Source organism: Coturnix japonica, chromosome 4 (genome assembly GCF_054131305.1).
Source record: "Coturnix japonica strain WE chromosome 4, WE-NBRP24, whole genome shotgun sequence".
Taxonomy (NCBI): Eukaryota; Metazoa; Chordata; class Aves; order Galliformes; family Phasianidae; genus Coturnix; species Coturnix japonica.
Genome location: NC_140666.1, coordinates 44,325,249 through 44,337,473, shown reverse-complemented (window position 1 = coordinate 44,337,473; position 12,225 = coordinate 44,325,249). Strand labels below are relative to the sequence as shown.

General features: G+C 43.5%; 1 protein-coding gene across 33 annotated transcripts in view; it reads left to right on the top strand.

The window, feature by feature from the left end:
• TENM3 (teneurin transmembrane protein 3) overlaps window positions 1-12,225 on the top strand; it is a 770,347-nt gene that overhangs the window by 527,787 nt on the left and 230,335 nt on the right. Inside the window, exons 1-2 of one of the 33 annotated variants that reach the window (XM_085545079.1) lie at window positions 8,566-8,756; window positions 9,806-9,897. The exons of 29 other annotated variants lie outside the window; for them this stretch is intronic. The gene's annotated coding sequence lies outside the window, so the exon portion shown is untranslated. Of the gene's footprint in view, window positions 1-8,565; window positions 8,757-8,915; window positions 9,253-9,611; window positions 9,728-9,805; window positions 9,898-12,225 lie in introns of those variants that run through there. 3 more of the 33 variants (XM_085545081.1, XM_085545080.1, XM_085545074.1) reach the window with 3 other exon arrangements.

The window sequence follows — 12,225 nt, the reverse complement described above, 5'->3', positions numbered from 1 at the left end:
TAGATATGATATTAAAATCACAGTTATATGACTGAGCACCCTCTTAGCTAAGATTCTGCATGCTTTTCCTCTCTCTAGAGAGCTGGGAATTGCAACCAGATGAATTTTCTGCAGAGTAAACTGGTGCAATTTTGCCCTGCAGTCACAGCAGGAGCCACTGTGCCATGCTGTAGCCCTGGGAGTGCTTCCCTCAGCATATGTGATCCAGCTGCAGGAAGCACTGGCTCTTGGGAAACTTCAGAAGAACTTGTGGGAGGCCACGAGTTAAAAAGAGATCTCAAACCTCTATAATTTAGGATCCTTGTATACCACATTTGAGGCCTTGCCTCAGAATGAATGACAGGTGTCAATGCTTTGTTCTCCGAGGAAGAGCTCTACTGGAGACTTGTTAAAGTTGTTCCAAAGATAGATGAGAATGGACAACTGGAGGTGAGGAGGAGGGAAGGGGAGAGGGAGAGAGGTGGTGGCAGCAGTTCCTGAAGCTCAGTTTTCATCAGTCTCGGTCTTTGTGTAGCTGAATGACTGAGTTATAATATATGTAGATCATCCCCATTGTAGAGAACAGCACTGGGGATACTGGGCAATGGACTCAGATGAGAAAATAACTTGTTTTCCAGATATGGATTGAGCACGTTAGCTGTGGAATAGAAATCTTTCTTGTAATAAAATTTATACATTTTTGCATATATTTTCCATTCAATTTTAAGAACAAGCTGTTTCCATTCTTTGCTGTTGTTTTGAACCCAATTCAACAATGCACTGAGCTGTGTTTTTAGCTCTGAAGACACACGAGCGTCACCTGCAAATTATAAGGTGGGAAGAGTAATCCCAGTGTATGGAAACTTCCAGTGATTCGGGTGATGCTTGCTACAGTGCAAGGAATAGCCAAGGGAAGTTGCATGCACATGGGGAAGTGTTTCAGGAAACCTCTGTAGGAAGCAGAGTAAACTCTTTGACATGCTGTTAATGCTGTGTCTTTATCAATATCAGATTATGTACCAGTACACATTCTTACCACTATTGAGGACAGCTTCCATAAATTCAGTTATCTCTGCAGCATTTGCAGCACAAGTAGCATTTTTACCGAATGCTTTTCTTGTCTTTGAATCCCTCTCCTGCAGGGTTGGCTCATGGTAGATATTTGGCCTCAGAATCGATCCAATCATACTGGCGTTTTCCGTTCTGAATGCGGCTCCATTCTTCCATCTAGGTTTTCATTTAGGTTTTCATTTTGCATGTTTCCTTCTTAAATTGAAAGCACATGGTGGGTGGGAAGAAGTGGGGGGAAAGCAATTTTTCAGTGACTTTAGCTAATTGAAGTCTAAAAATTTTTGCTAATTGCAGTCTAAAATCTTACGCTGTGCCACTGGCTTTTCTCTGTGTTCTCAGTATAAACATGCTATATTTAGTGTCTTTATTTGCCTTGAGAAATACCTTTTATGCCCAATATTTAACCACTTGCTTACATTTTAAGGGCTCTTGTATGAGAGAATTCAGCCAGCGTTTGAGCTCCTTCTCTTGGCAAATAATTCCGGAGCTCACAAATCTGGCAGTGCTTGTGGGAAGGGCTTTACTGAAATGCACTGTTAGTGAAATCATTTAGATGATGGAATTAGGAAATGACTGTGATGAACCTGATTGCTGTGAAAAAAAAACCTAACGAACAACAGAGCTGAATGCTGTGATTTCTGAAGTTGTTTTACACAGGTAGATCTGTGGCAGTCTGACATCTGTACAGTGGAGTGCTGAGCAAATAAATGGAGTACTGGGATGTGGCAGTAGGAGGAAGGACTTCAGGGACAATTACGTATGATAAAGTCAATGTGATATACTGTGTTCTGGGGATGTGTGGTGATTAGCCTTGCTTGAAGCAGGTTGAGCCTAAGTGAAGGCTGTAAGACCTGCAGGAGAGTTCTGGGCCTATGTGTGAGCACGAGGTTCACAGACTCAACGACATGCAGTAAGTACTTCAAAAACTACTGTATTATGGAGAAACAGAAGGAAGAAATATCTTCTTCTCCCTCCTCCCCCTTTAAGTAAATGCTAACCTTAAATTCCTGGTAGTATCTAAGCCCTGTTTCTGATTTGTCACACCTGCTAGTAACTGAGTAAAACACTTACTAGCAGTGGGGCATGTTGGCAAATATTAAGACCATTGTGTTAAATGTGGAAAATGATCACCTGTTCTCAAGAAGAATTAATAACCAATAAATCACAGCAAGATGTGCCATAAATGCAATCCTGGATACAGTGCAGTGCTCAGTCTTGTGCCTAACAGCCCACCTATCACCAGGCATTCATCATCTGGCTGAAAACGTACCACGGGAGGAAAGTTGGTTCATGTAGGCAGGCCTGAGTGCACATAAAGGGTATAGAAAACCTGTTCTTATGGTTTATGAAAACCTTTATTTTTTTTCCTTTGTCTGCAAAGGCAGGAAGGTTCCTACTTACCTACTTAGCAGCTTGCAGTACTTTTTTTTTTTTAATGTACCCAAGCTAATGTTTTGGAAAGCATTTATTTTAAACGTATATTTTTTATAACCATTTCATAAATATGCCACTTGCAGGATTGTGGCTCAGACCAGGTGTCAGAGGAGTGTGAAATAATTTTTATGCCATCTTTCCAAGGCAATAAATGTCATATGAGCATACACAAGTGCAGATATAGTACTTTTAGATGAACATTCTCAAACTGTATGCTAGAAATCTGTTTGACAGACTTACCCAAAGGATGACACTTTTTTTCTGATCTTGCCAAAGGAGCAACTGTGTAAAGAGAAAATTTCCTCTGCTGTTTGTTTGTTTGCTTTTCCCAAAGAGTTATGATGTAAGGCGGGAGAAGAAACTATAATTAGGAGAAAATAAGAGGTTTTGTTTTTTTTTTAATTGAGGGGAAAAGGGACATTTCTGACCAAAATGGTAGTGAGTTTTTAGTTTTCTACCTTGCACAAAAAAGGCAGAATAGATAATGAAGGACAGCAGCAGCTGAACCCACAATCCCAGCCACAGAGCTTCAGTCATGATCAGTGTAGTGCTCATTCCAAGAAATCTGTGAACTGTTTATTATGGGAATCACAAGGACATTGGTTTTGTGTGTGTGTGCTTCTTTCAAAAATATCTGTATAAAGATGTCATTTTCAAGTAGTACTTTGGACTTCTTTCTTTTTTTATGTGATGAGCAGAATACAAGTTAAACCTTCTAGAGGTATGAGATGGCAGCCTCGTTATTAACAAGAATAACATGTTTTTTTTTTCTTTGTTCTCTTGCACTGATAAGACTGCTCTGTTGGTGGTCTTTACTGATTCTAAGAGGTTTACAGTAAGGTGGGTTTTTTTTATAAAAGCCAATTCTCTTTGTCAGACCTCTCTACAAAACTATTTTACTCTAAATATATCATTTCAGACAGCCTACACCTACCTTGTTTGTTATGAAATGTGCTGTCTTCTCACATCTTCGTGTACAAAAGGGCTCTTTTTCTCTCAAATTACTTTTTTTGGTCACTTTCATTTGCAACAAATATCCCCCCTTTCTATTTTGCTTTGAGTCAGAAACGTGAGTTTTTAATTACAAATCAAAACTTGCTGAGTTGGAAGCTACTTATTATGAAGATTAGACACTCTGTTTCCAGTTTGAAGCATTGGCTGTGCAAGCAACTGCTTCTTTGCCTTCTTTTCCAGATGAAAGCTATTGAGTAGCGGCTGCTGATGGATGTGTCTGAGAGAAAAATGGAAGCAATATGAAAAATTGAGGAGGAAAGGTGGTGTTGCAACTGTGTGTGGTTTAGAAGCTGTAATGGTTTTCTCCTTAGGGTTCTTGAGTGTGATGATGCACTGAAGTGCTTCCCACGAGATAAAAAAAAAGAATCCATATTTACAGCAAGTTGATCTTGAAGAGAGGTTTAAGACTTGGATTATATTTGGATTTTTTTTCTTACTACCATGAATGGTTTCAACTTTTTCCTAAAATGCTCTTGTCTTTTCTTTTAAATGTGGGTAAAATGACCTGAAAACATCAGAGCTTTTCATTTTAATGCTTCATCTTGCAACTGTTCTTACTACAGCAGCTTTCCTGAAACAAATAGGATTAGCCAGTTGCCCTTTCTTTTTTTTCTCCCATGATAGCTATGTCTTTCAAAGAGCTCACTGATTCATCATCTAATCCCACAGAACTTTTGTGTCTCCTCATCATCATGCGGTTGTACGACAAGAACAGCATCCACACATTCTGTTTTCCAAAAACGGTGTTGATCATTCAAAGCATATGTGACCTTTTTCTCTGTGGTCTGTGGACTGGCTGGTACCGTCTGCATTCAAACAGAGAAACATAATGGTGGAAAATGTAACTGAAACTATCTAAGTACTCTGAAAAACATGGCCAGTATTTTCATCTTCAGTAATTTAGATTTTTGAGACCAAGATATTCACTCTGTATAATAATTGTCAATCTGTGGTTTTCCATCCTTTTCTTTGTGACAGGAATTAGTGTAGAGTGATGTTAAGCAGGACATTGTACTGTTAGATAGCAAAAAATCTAAGTCATATTTTTTACCTGGACAGATAATGCACTGAGCTTGAAATTTTTCAAAGAGCAGAATTGCATTATTTACTTCAATACATTCATCTACAGCACTCAAAAATCACAGTACTAACATACACTGAGTGGTTTTGTGTTGCTTCTTAGGAAAAAAATCACAGGTTGCCCACTTACATTCAAGAAAAGTATCTTGATTCAACCATTTTGTGAAAGTACTGTATTTTTATTATAACTCTTGCTTTATATCCACTTACTTGCAATTCCTACTTGCATTTTCAGTGCAATGCAAATCTGAAACTGCAAAATCCTTAATACATTCCTGGAAGAGGTTATAAAAAAAATAGTTAGAATTTATCTGTGTGAGGGAAAAAAATGTTTATTGTTTTCAGTTATGAACACTGAATCTGTGACATCATCATCATCTTAATCTGTTCTCATTGAAATTGTAGTCATTCTTACATGAAAAATACAATTCCTGGTTATCTTCATGGCTCGTCTTAATTTTGAGGTGAAAAAAAATCTAGTCCATGTAGTGAACTATGGATGTGCTTAAGTGCAAGACATTCTATGTGTAAATATATTTGTGCATGTTTCTCATGGTAACACATGCTGTTAATCCTGTTGATGTCAGATAGCATTCTTGCACTTCATTTCTAGAAAAGAATTTCCCTTTTTTAAAATAAATACATTTCCAACAGGAACTGGAAAGCTAAATTGCACATATTTTACTTTATTATGTCTGTTCTGTAAAACAGACATGGAAATGTATTTTGCTGTTACGTGTGACAACTTATCTGACAGGAATTTTCCTCCTAGGCAGTGTGTAAATTCCAGAACTTGATACCTTGAGGTGTTTTTTTAAGGCCATAAGAAGAACAGGCTCAGAAGTGATGTAGTGATACTGTGCCGTTCCAGCTTTTAGAGCCATCGTTCATACTTGTTTATACCGCACATGCACAGAACAGTATTTCTGCGAAGTACGTGCAGCATTTCAATGCAAAAAGCTGGAGCACTAATTATTTATGATAGGATGTCTTCACAGGGCACTTAGGCTGCTACTGTTTAAATAGGTGAATTAGTATTTGGCTAAAAAGGTGCTTGTTCCCTTTTAATAAAAGTCACCGGCCATCATTAATGTTGATAAATAGCTGAAATTGTTATCTTGATGATTAGAAGGAGAAAGGTTCAGCAATTAGGATAGGAAGACTGGAGTCAGGTTTTCTCCCTCCTGCAACTCTGCCTCTGCAGTATTGACAAGTGAGCTCTGTTCCTACATCCACTTGCCACACTGAAATGGGAATAAGTTTCCTAGTTTTGCATGCAAGCATTCAGACAAGATACTAGAGAGGACCAAATCCTTACACACGGGGCATAGAGCAGAGCTGTTTGTGTCAGGGATTCCATAGTCCAGTGACGACACAGCATCACCACTGTGCAAAATGCAAAGATAAAAATCAGTCATGGTGACTAAGCTGTTAGCATCTTCCCTTCACAGCTAAATGCAACCCAACCAATTTTAAGGCTGAAACAAAGCCCTGCTTCTGAAAACTAACCACGTTCACAATGCTTCTTTGTTTTCATCTATTCTGGAAAAATATGAACTATGCAACATGCTATGAAGGCCATAAAATTTGAGCTTTTCTGGATCAGGGAAGAGGAATCAGTTCCAACAGCTTCTCGTTCCCACCAAGAACATCCCGTTAGCAGTTCCTCTCTTTTATACAAGCAAGACCCCAGCTCGGTTGTTTCCACTCATCTGAATTGTGGAAATGTGAGAGAAAGAGAGAGGAATTCCTTCACATATGTCAAGGCTGGCTGTGCTCTACCTTTCAGTGCTATATAAGAAATAAACGAATAAATAAAGGTAACCTTTTAGATGACCCTGTTTGTAACCTGAAGAGGCCACTGTGGCATCAGTTCAGCAGGAGAAGAGTCTCTGTTGCCCATGAAATGCAGCTTCGAGGAAGGAGAGTAAAAGTGGCTGCAGTGGTGATAAATGTACCTGTAGATAGCTGCATGGATTAACACTGCTCTAATTTATTCAACATTAAGAAAAAGGCCTATAATGGGTTATTAATAGAGAAAGACTAAAAATGGGTTCAAATTCAGTGGTTAATGCTCTGCGTAATTTACTGGAAGAATCTTTCTGACCAAAATACGTCCAAAAAAAAAGTTGTTTCTCTCTTCTGCTGTGAATTAAACATATCTGCTTTTCCTCCCCACCTACTGCAGTTCGTTCTTCCTACTGCTTGGGCATGAGCAACATCAGCATAAAGTGTGGTATCTGCTCTGGGTTTTGCTTCATCCACATCTGTCTCCTCCATATAGATATTTTCCTAAACAACCATCTGGCTTTTTAGTATTGCACTTAATAGATCCCAGAAATGGTCTGTGCTGCCATTAACAAGATGGGGGAATCACAGCACAAGGGGCACCCTGTGTCCTGCTTCCTGCAAGAGTCAGGGACAGGCTTCCAGAGAGTGGGCATGGGTGCCTGTGTCTTCTGAGGGATGCTGACCTCAGGAAAGTCAGGGAGCTCCCAAGCATCCAGTCCCCCTTTTTCCTTCCTTCAAGATCTGTAAATCGACGTACCTGAAGTAACTAATCCACTTCGTAGACTTCATAATGGCAGAAAGTGCTTATCCGGAGGTATTCCATTCAAGCTGTTTGGAAAAACAGTATTTTTGTGTTCTAACACTCAGAATGTTACAGCTGAACTTCTTGGAAGAGACAGAGTATATGTGTTACCATGGCCTTGCTAGAGACTTGCTTTGTTCATGATTTCATCTCGTACCTCTCTCCTTGGCCAGTGTTTCAGCGCTCACAGATGTGAGAATCTGTCCAGAATGTGAACTGCCAAGAGCTTCCAATTTTCAGCACAAACTCCTTAAGTCTAGCAAAGCGTAAGCCAACAGCGGTGATTGTGTTACAGTTTTTCCTTTGTGCTAAGTCAGAGGGCACGTAATCTGTTGCATATCAACCAAAGAGCCTCACTGCAAGAGGTGGTGTTAGTGCCGTTGTGCATGTTTTCAGTATTTTTCTCCGTTATCAGCCAAGACTGCCATCATCAGGACTTGGCTTCTGGGCTCATTTTCCCCCATTTCACACAATTCTACTATTTCAGTCTGTCTAGTCTCTGTTTATCTTGGAAGTTGCAAACAAGCATGTGGAACTTCTAATTGTGCAAGCGTTTTCGGATATTATTAAATTCATTATGAATAATGTAACTAAAAATATGTGCTTTCCTTGCAGCATAACATTGTTGAAACATAAATCTGGAATGGTATTGTTTTCCCTGGAAGTACTGTGTAGTCATTAACAATATCTTGACCAGATCTTTGGCAAAACCAGGCTTCCAAGTAGTGGCTGCAGCCACTTGAGCGGTGCCAGCAGCAGATCTTGTGCTGGGATGAGGAGCAGCATGAGGCCAAGTCAAAGCTTGATAAGAGCTTCTGTGGGAATTGCCACGTACCACTGTGCTTTCTAAGCCAACTCGGAAAGATTCTTTGTATGGTGATGTTAAGAACAATATAGGGGATATCAGTCCTGCAAACATCTTGAAGGAGCTGTGGGTTCTATACTGGGTATAATAAATCATCTTTTTCCTGGTTGTTTCCCTGAAGATAGGGGCACTACCTTCAGCTTGGTGCCGGCTGAAAGCAAGGTATTTATTTTGAACGAGCGTGTTTTGTAGCCGTCTGGGTCTGGCTCTCTCTAGCAGTTTGGCAATTAGCAGTGGGTATGGAAACTGTTTTTTGTCTCTTGTCTGGCTGCAATGGCATGCAGGGCAGCACATGTGGTTCAGCAGCTGGCCAGGGTGGCTAGGAGCAGGTACCTTCAGGTACAGTGCTGCCCATGAGCTGCTCCTTATGTGCATACTTTGGTAGGGGTGAACCAAGCCGGTGAGGTGGTGCATGGATGGAAGGAGAGGTGGCAGCTGTGTCAGTGTCAGAGCACAGGTGGTGGTGGTTGGGCAAAGGAGGTGGCTGGGTAGGACCCAGCAGGACTGTTCCCACACCTGTGTGGGCCCAGGAGTGCACTGAGCGGCTCTCCCAGTCCCATCTGTGGAAATGCTGCTGGTGGGAGTAGAGTGCATCGACCTTCCATACGGGCGGGCTGCATTTTCTCTCTGCCAGCGTCTCTCACTTCACCGATAATTCGTGCAGGAAAAAGCGCTGCGGATAACTTGATGCTGTGGCAGATCGCCGCTGTATGACGCACGGTGAGCAGCGCGGGATGCCGCAGCCGCCTGCGGACTGATGGACACGCGTGGGGCAGCCGCCGGCGGCCTCCCCACCTCCGGCCGGTGCCGGTGCCCGTGCCGAGCCGGCGGCCCCGAAAGGGTTACGTGGTGCCAGGCCCGGCCCCCACCGCTCGCCGGGGAGTAAACACGGCCGCCTCAGCCTATCGCGGCGGCCGGCGGCTCGGGGCCGGGGGCGAGCGGGGCTCCGTCGGGCGCGCTCCACGCAGCGGGGCCAGGCGGCGGCGCGGAGAAGCGCGGAGGTGGGCGCGGGGCTGCGCGGGGCGGGAGCGGCTGCTCGGGCTCCTCCTCGCGCCGCAGCTGCCGGCAGCCCTGCGGGAGCCGCCGGGGCCGTTCCGCGGTGTGCGGTGCTGCCGAGCCGGGAGGCATCTCTCCTCCCTCGCGTCGCTGCTGGAGGAGCCCGAGCGCTGCGTGCCGCGTCCGGGCTGCGGGAGGATCGCCTTTGGGAGCCGGGGATGTAAGAAACGAGAAGTTTTAGTGTTGATGTTTTGTGGGTGGCGGTTTTGTTGTGTTGTTTTTTTTTTTCTTCTTGCCTAATTGGTATCTGAGGTGTTGCGTCTCCTTGTTGCAGCTCCCTCGCCTAACTCCGTTCCGCTTCTCTAATAAGAAAAGAATAAAGCGCTGCAAATATTATGCTACCTGGGTGGGTGGGGAGGCGGGGGGTAGGGGGTGCTGGAGGTCGCTAGTTCAAAAGTCTAGAAAGAAAACCGCAACTTCGCAAACCGTGCAAAGAACGCGGATAAATCCCCCGGAGCGAATCGGCCCAGATGCGCTTATAGGGCGGCGCTGCCCGGAGCCGCCTCCCTCCGCAGCCGCGTGCGGCCGTGTCCGCGGGCAGCCGGGGCTCGCAGTGACCGCGGCCGGCGGGTGCGTGGAGGTGGTGCGGCAGCTCGAGGGTTTGAGCCTTTCTCGCTCCGGCTGAAATACTTGGGGTAATTGAAAGCAGATTCACGTCTGGAGTTGCACGAGCCAAGGTTTTTCGTTTTTAAAATAAACCTTTTGTTCCCCAGCTTTAAATGTCTGAGGGAGCCGTCCGGAGACCCCGGGTTGTTAATTGCTAGAGTAGACTTGAAGGAAGGAGTGGGGGAAAGACCTGAGCAAGGTATGTCGGCAGTTAAGTTTATTTACCGTTCCTCTGTCCGCGTTGCGGTGCATGGATCCCGCTGCAGCTGTGTGCATGCACGTGTGGCTGTGTCGGAGCTGCCCGTCTCTGCAGTGCGTGTGCTTCCTTGGTGTGGTGTCGGCTCGTGGCTTACGTTCACCTGACTCATCTCACCTGCCGTTGTTTTAACAGCCGATTAAGCAACAAAAACAAATCCTAAGTTTCGAAGATTTGAAGGAATAACGATGTACGTTAGTAAACAGTTCGGCTCTTTGTGCCGGCAGCTCTTTGTTAACTTTGCTGCTGTTTTCTGGCCGTTACCGGGAGAAGCTTGGGAAGCCCGAAGTGAGCGCTGGGCACAGCCGGAGCTGCTCGAGCCGTGCCCGACCCTGGGGGTGGAGAGCGGTGGAGGCAGAAGTGAACGGCCTTCCCCCCACCCCGGGCTCCCTGGGCTGTGGGTGCATTCGCTACGACGTGTGAAAAAGTTACCGGAGATGGCATGAGTCCCCTATCCATTAGTGCTTTAATTGCCGAATAAATGCGAGGAGCTGACTTCCTGGTGTTAAATACAGGCTGTCATTAAGATAAGAACGTGTGCATTTGCATAATTGCACCAAATAGGCCACGTTTATTTCCTTGAACCTCTTGGTGTGCCCGTAACCTCCTTAGGTAACTTTTGTGTTTTCTTTCAAAAGGTAACATTTCTGTGTACCCTCAGTATATTGGGAGGGAAGTATTCAGGTAGACTACGAGAACGGGTGTTCAAATCAGGGTAGAAAAGCAGTCTTCTCTTTTCTGTCCATTGTGTCGGGGCTCGGAGCTGTGGGCCGCATCCCAGCTATTTGGGGGTTGATGCACAGTCTTTGGGCAGTCACTCAGCCCCTACCTGGAGAAGGGCCTGAGAGATATCATGCTGCAGTGTTTTCAAGGAGGTACAAGAAAAGGCTCTGTTATGATTTAGCAAGCAACAACAGTGTAACCTTCGCAAAAGCATCCAACCTTAGGGCTTCTTTGGCTGTGGTCACTGGTGATTTCCAGCCTATGGAGTAGGGCTGAGGACGTGTAATGGAACACGTTCCATGCAGTACAGGATATATATTTTTTTCTCTTTTGAAGGAAACCATCTCAAGTGGCAGCTGTCTGAAATTGAATTGGATAATTAGCTTTATAAAAAGGTTGACATGTCATACGTCAGGTGTGTGTTTGCTTTAAAGGTCTGTAGTGAGAATGTGCTCGGTATCCATCAGTGGTTGATGTAAGCTGCCACGAGTTAAAGAATTTGTCTTGAGCTGCGTTCTTGCATTTCTGATGTGCATGTACAAAGATTTAACATGACTTACCGCATTACTGAAATGATCTGATACGCAGTTATGAGATGAGGCTTTACAGCTTTGTTTTCTACATCCCAGTTCACTTTTTGAACTAAAGAAGGCAAAATTAAGGGTTGTGATGGGTATAGTTTTACAACATATGCGCTTTAGTAGTGATACCAGGAAATAACATTGTGCTTTACTGTTTCGCAAGGGAAAGAAAAAGTTTGTTTTCTTACAGGCTTCGCTGTGTATGAGTTCTGTAGACTTTCACAAGAGGCAGTTACATGTATTTAAGAAAAGCAAGGTTCAGTGAGTGTTACAGACTCAGTGCCACAAGCTGCTGACCTCGGGAGTGACTGGAAGATGTATGCATCTATTAGGTATAAACACTTGAAGGTTTTTGTATTGTAGAAGAAATCATGATGAAATAGTGCAGCAATGTTCGTATAATGCTGCTTTAGCTTTCCAGGTGAAATAATGCAAGTCTTTGAAATGTTAGGAACAAAAGCAGGGGGGAAAATGATATTTCTATTCCTTCAGAAAGCTGCATGTGTGTTCAACTCTGTAGAGTCTAGGTAGACATTTTGCATCAGTGGAAAACAACCACTCACCTTCTTTGCCTAATATCAAAAGAACTGGGAGCGCAGTCTTTCAAGAAGACCTCAGCGTGGATGATAGCAAGCTGTGAAGTCTTCTTTTGGAGCTGGCTGTGAGATTGTTGTGGAAATGGGAGTAACTACATCGTGTAAGTTGGTGTAGAAAAAAAAAAAAAAAAAAAAAAGCGTTACGAAACAAGTTCTTTAAATGTAATAAACTGATGGAGTTACCATATCTGGAGACAGTATCTCATCCTAGTGGGGTGTGTATAGGAAACAGAATGCAACGCTACAATTTTAAACTGTAGTTCAGGTTTACTTATGGCTTGTGATATGCAGCAGTGGAGATTTTGCCCAGCAACTCTATAAGATTTCCTGCAAACTTTGGGTATTTGTTGTGGTAATCAGTGATGGTAGAA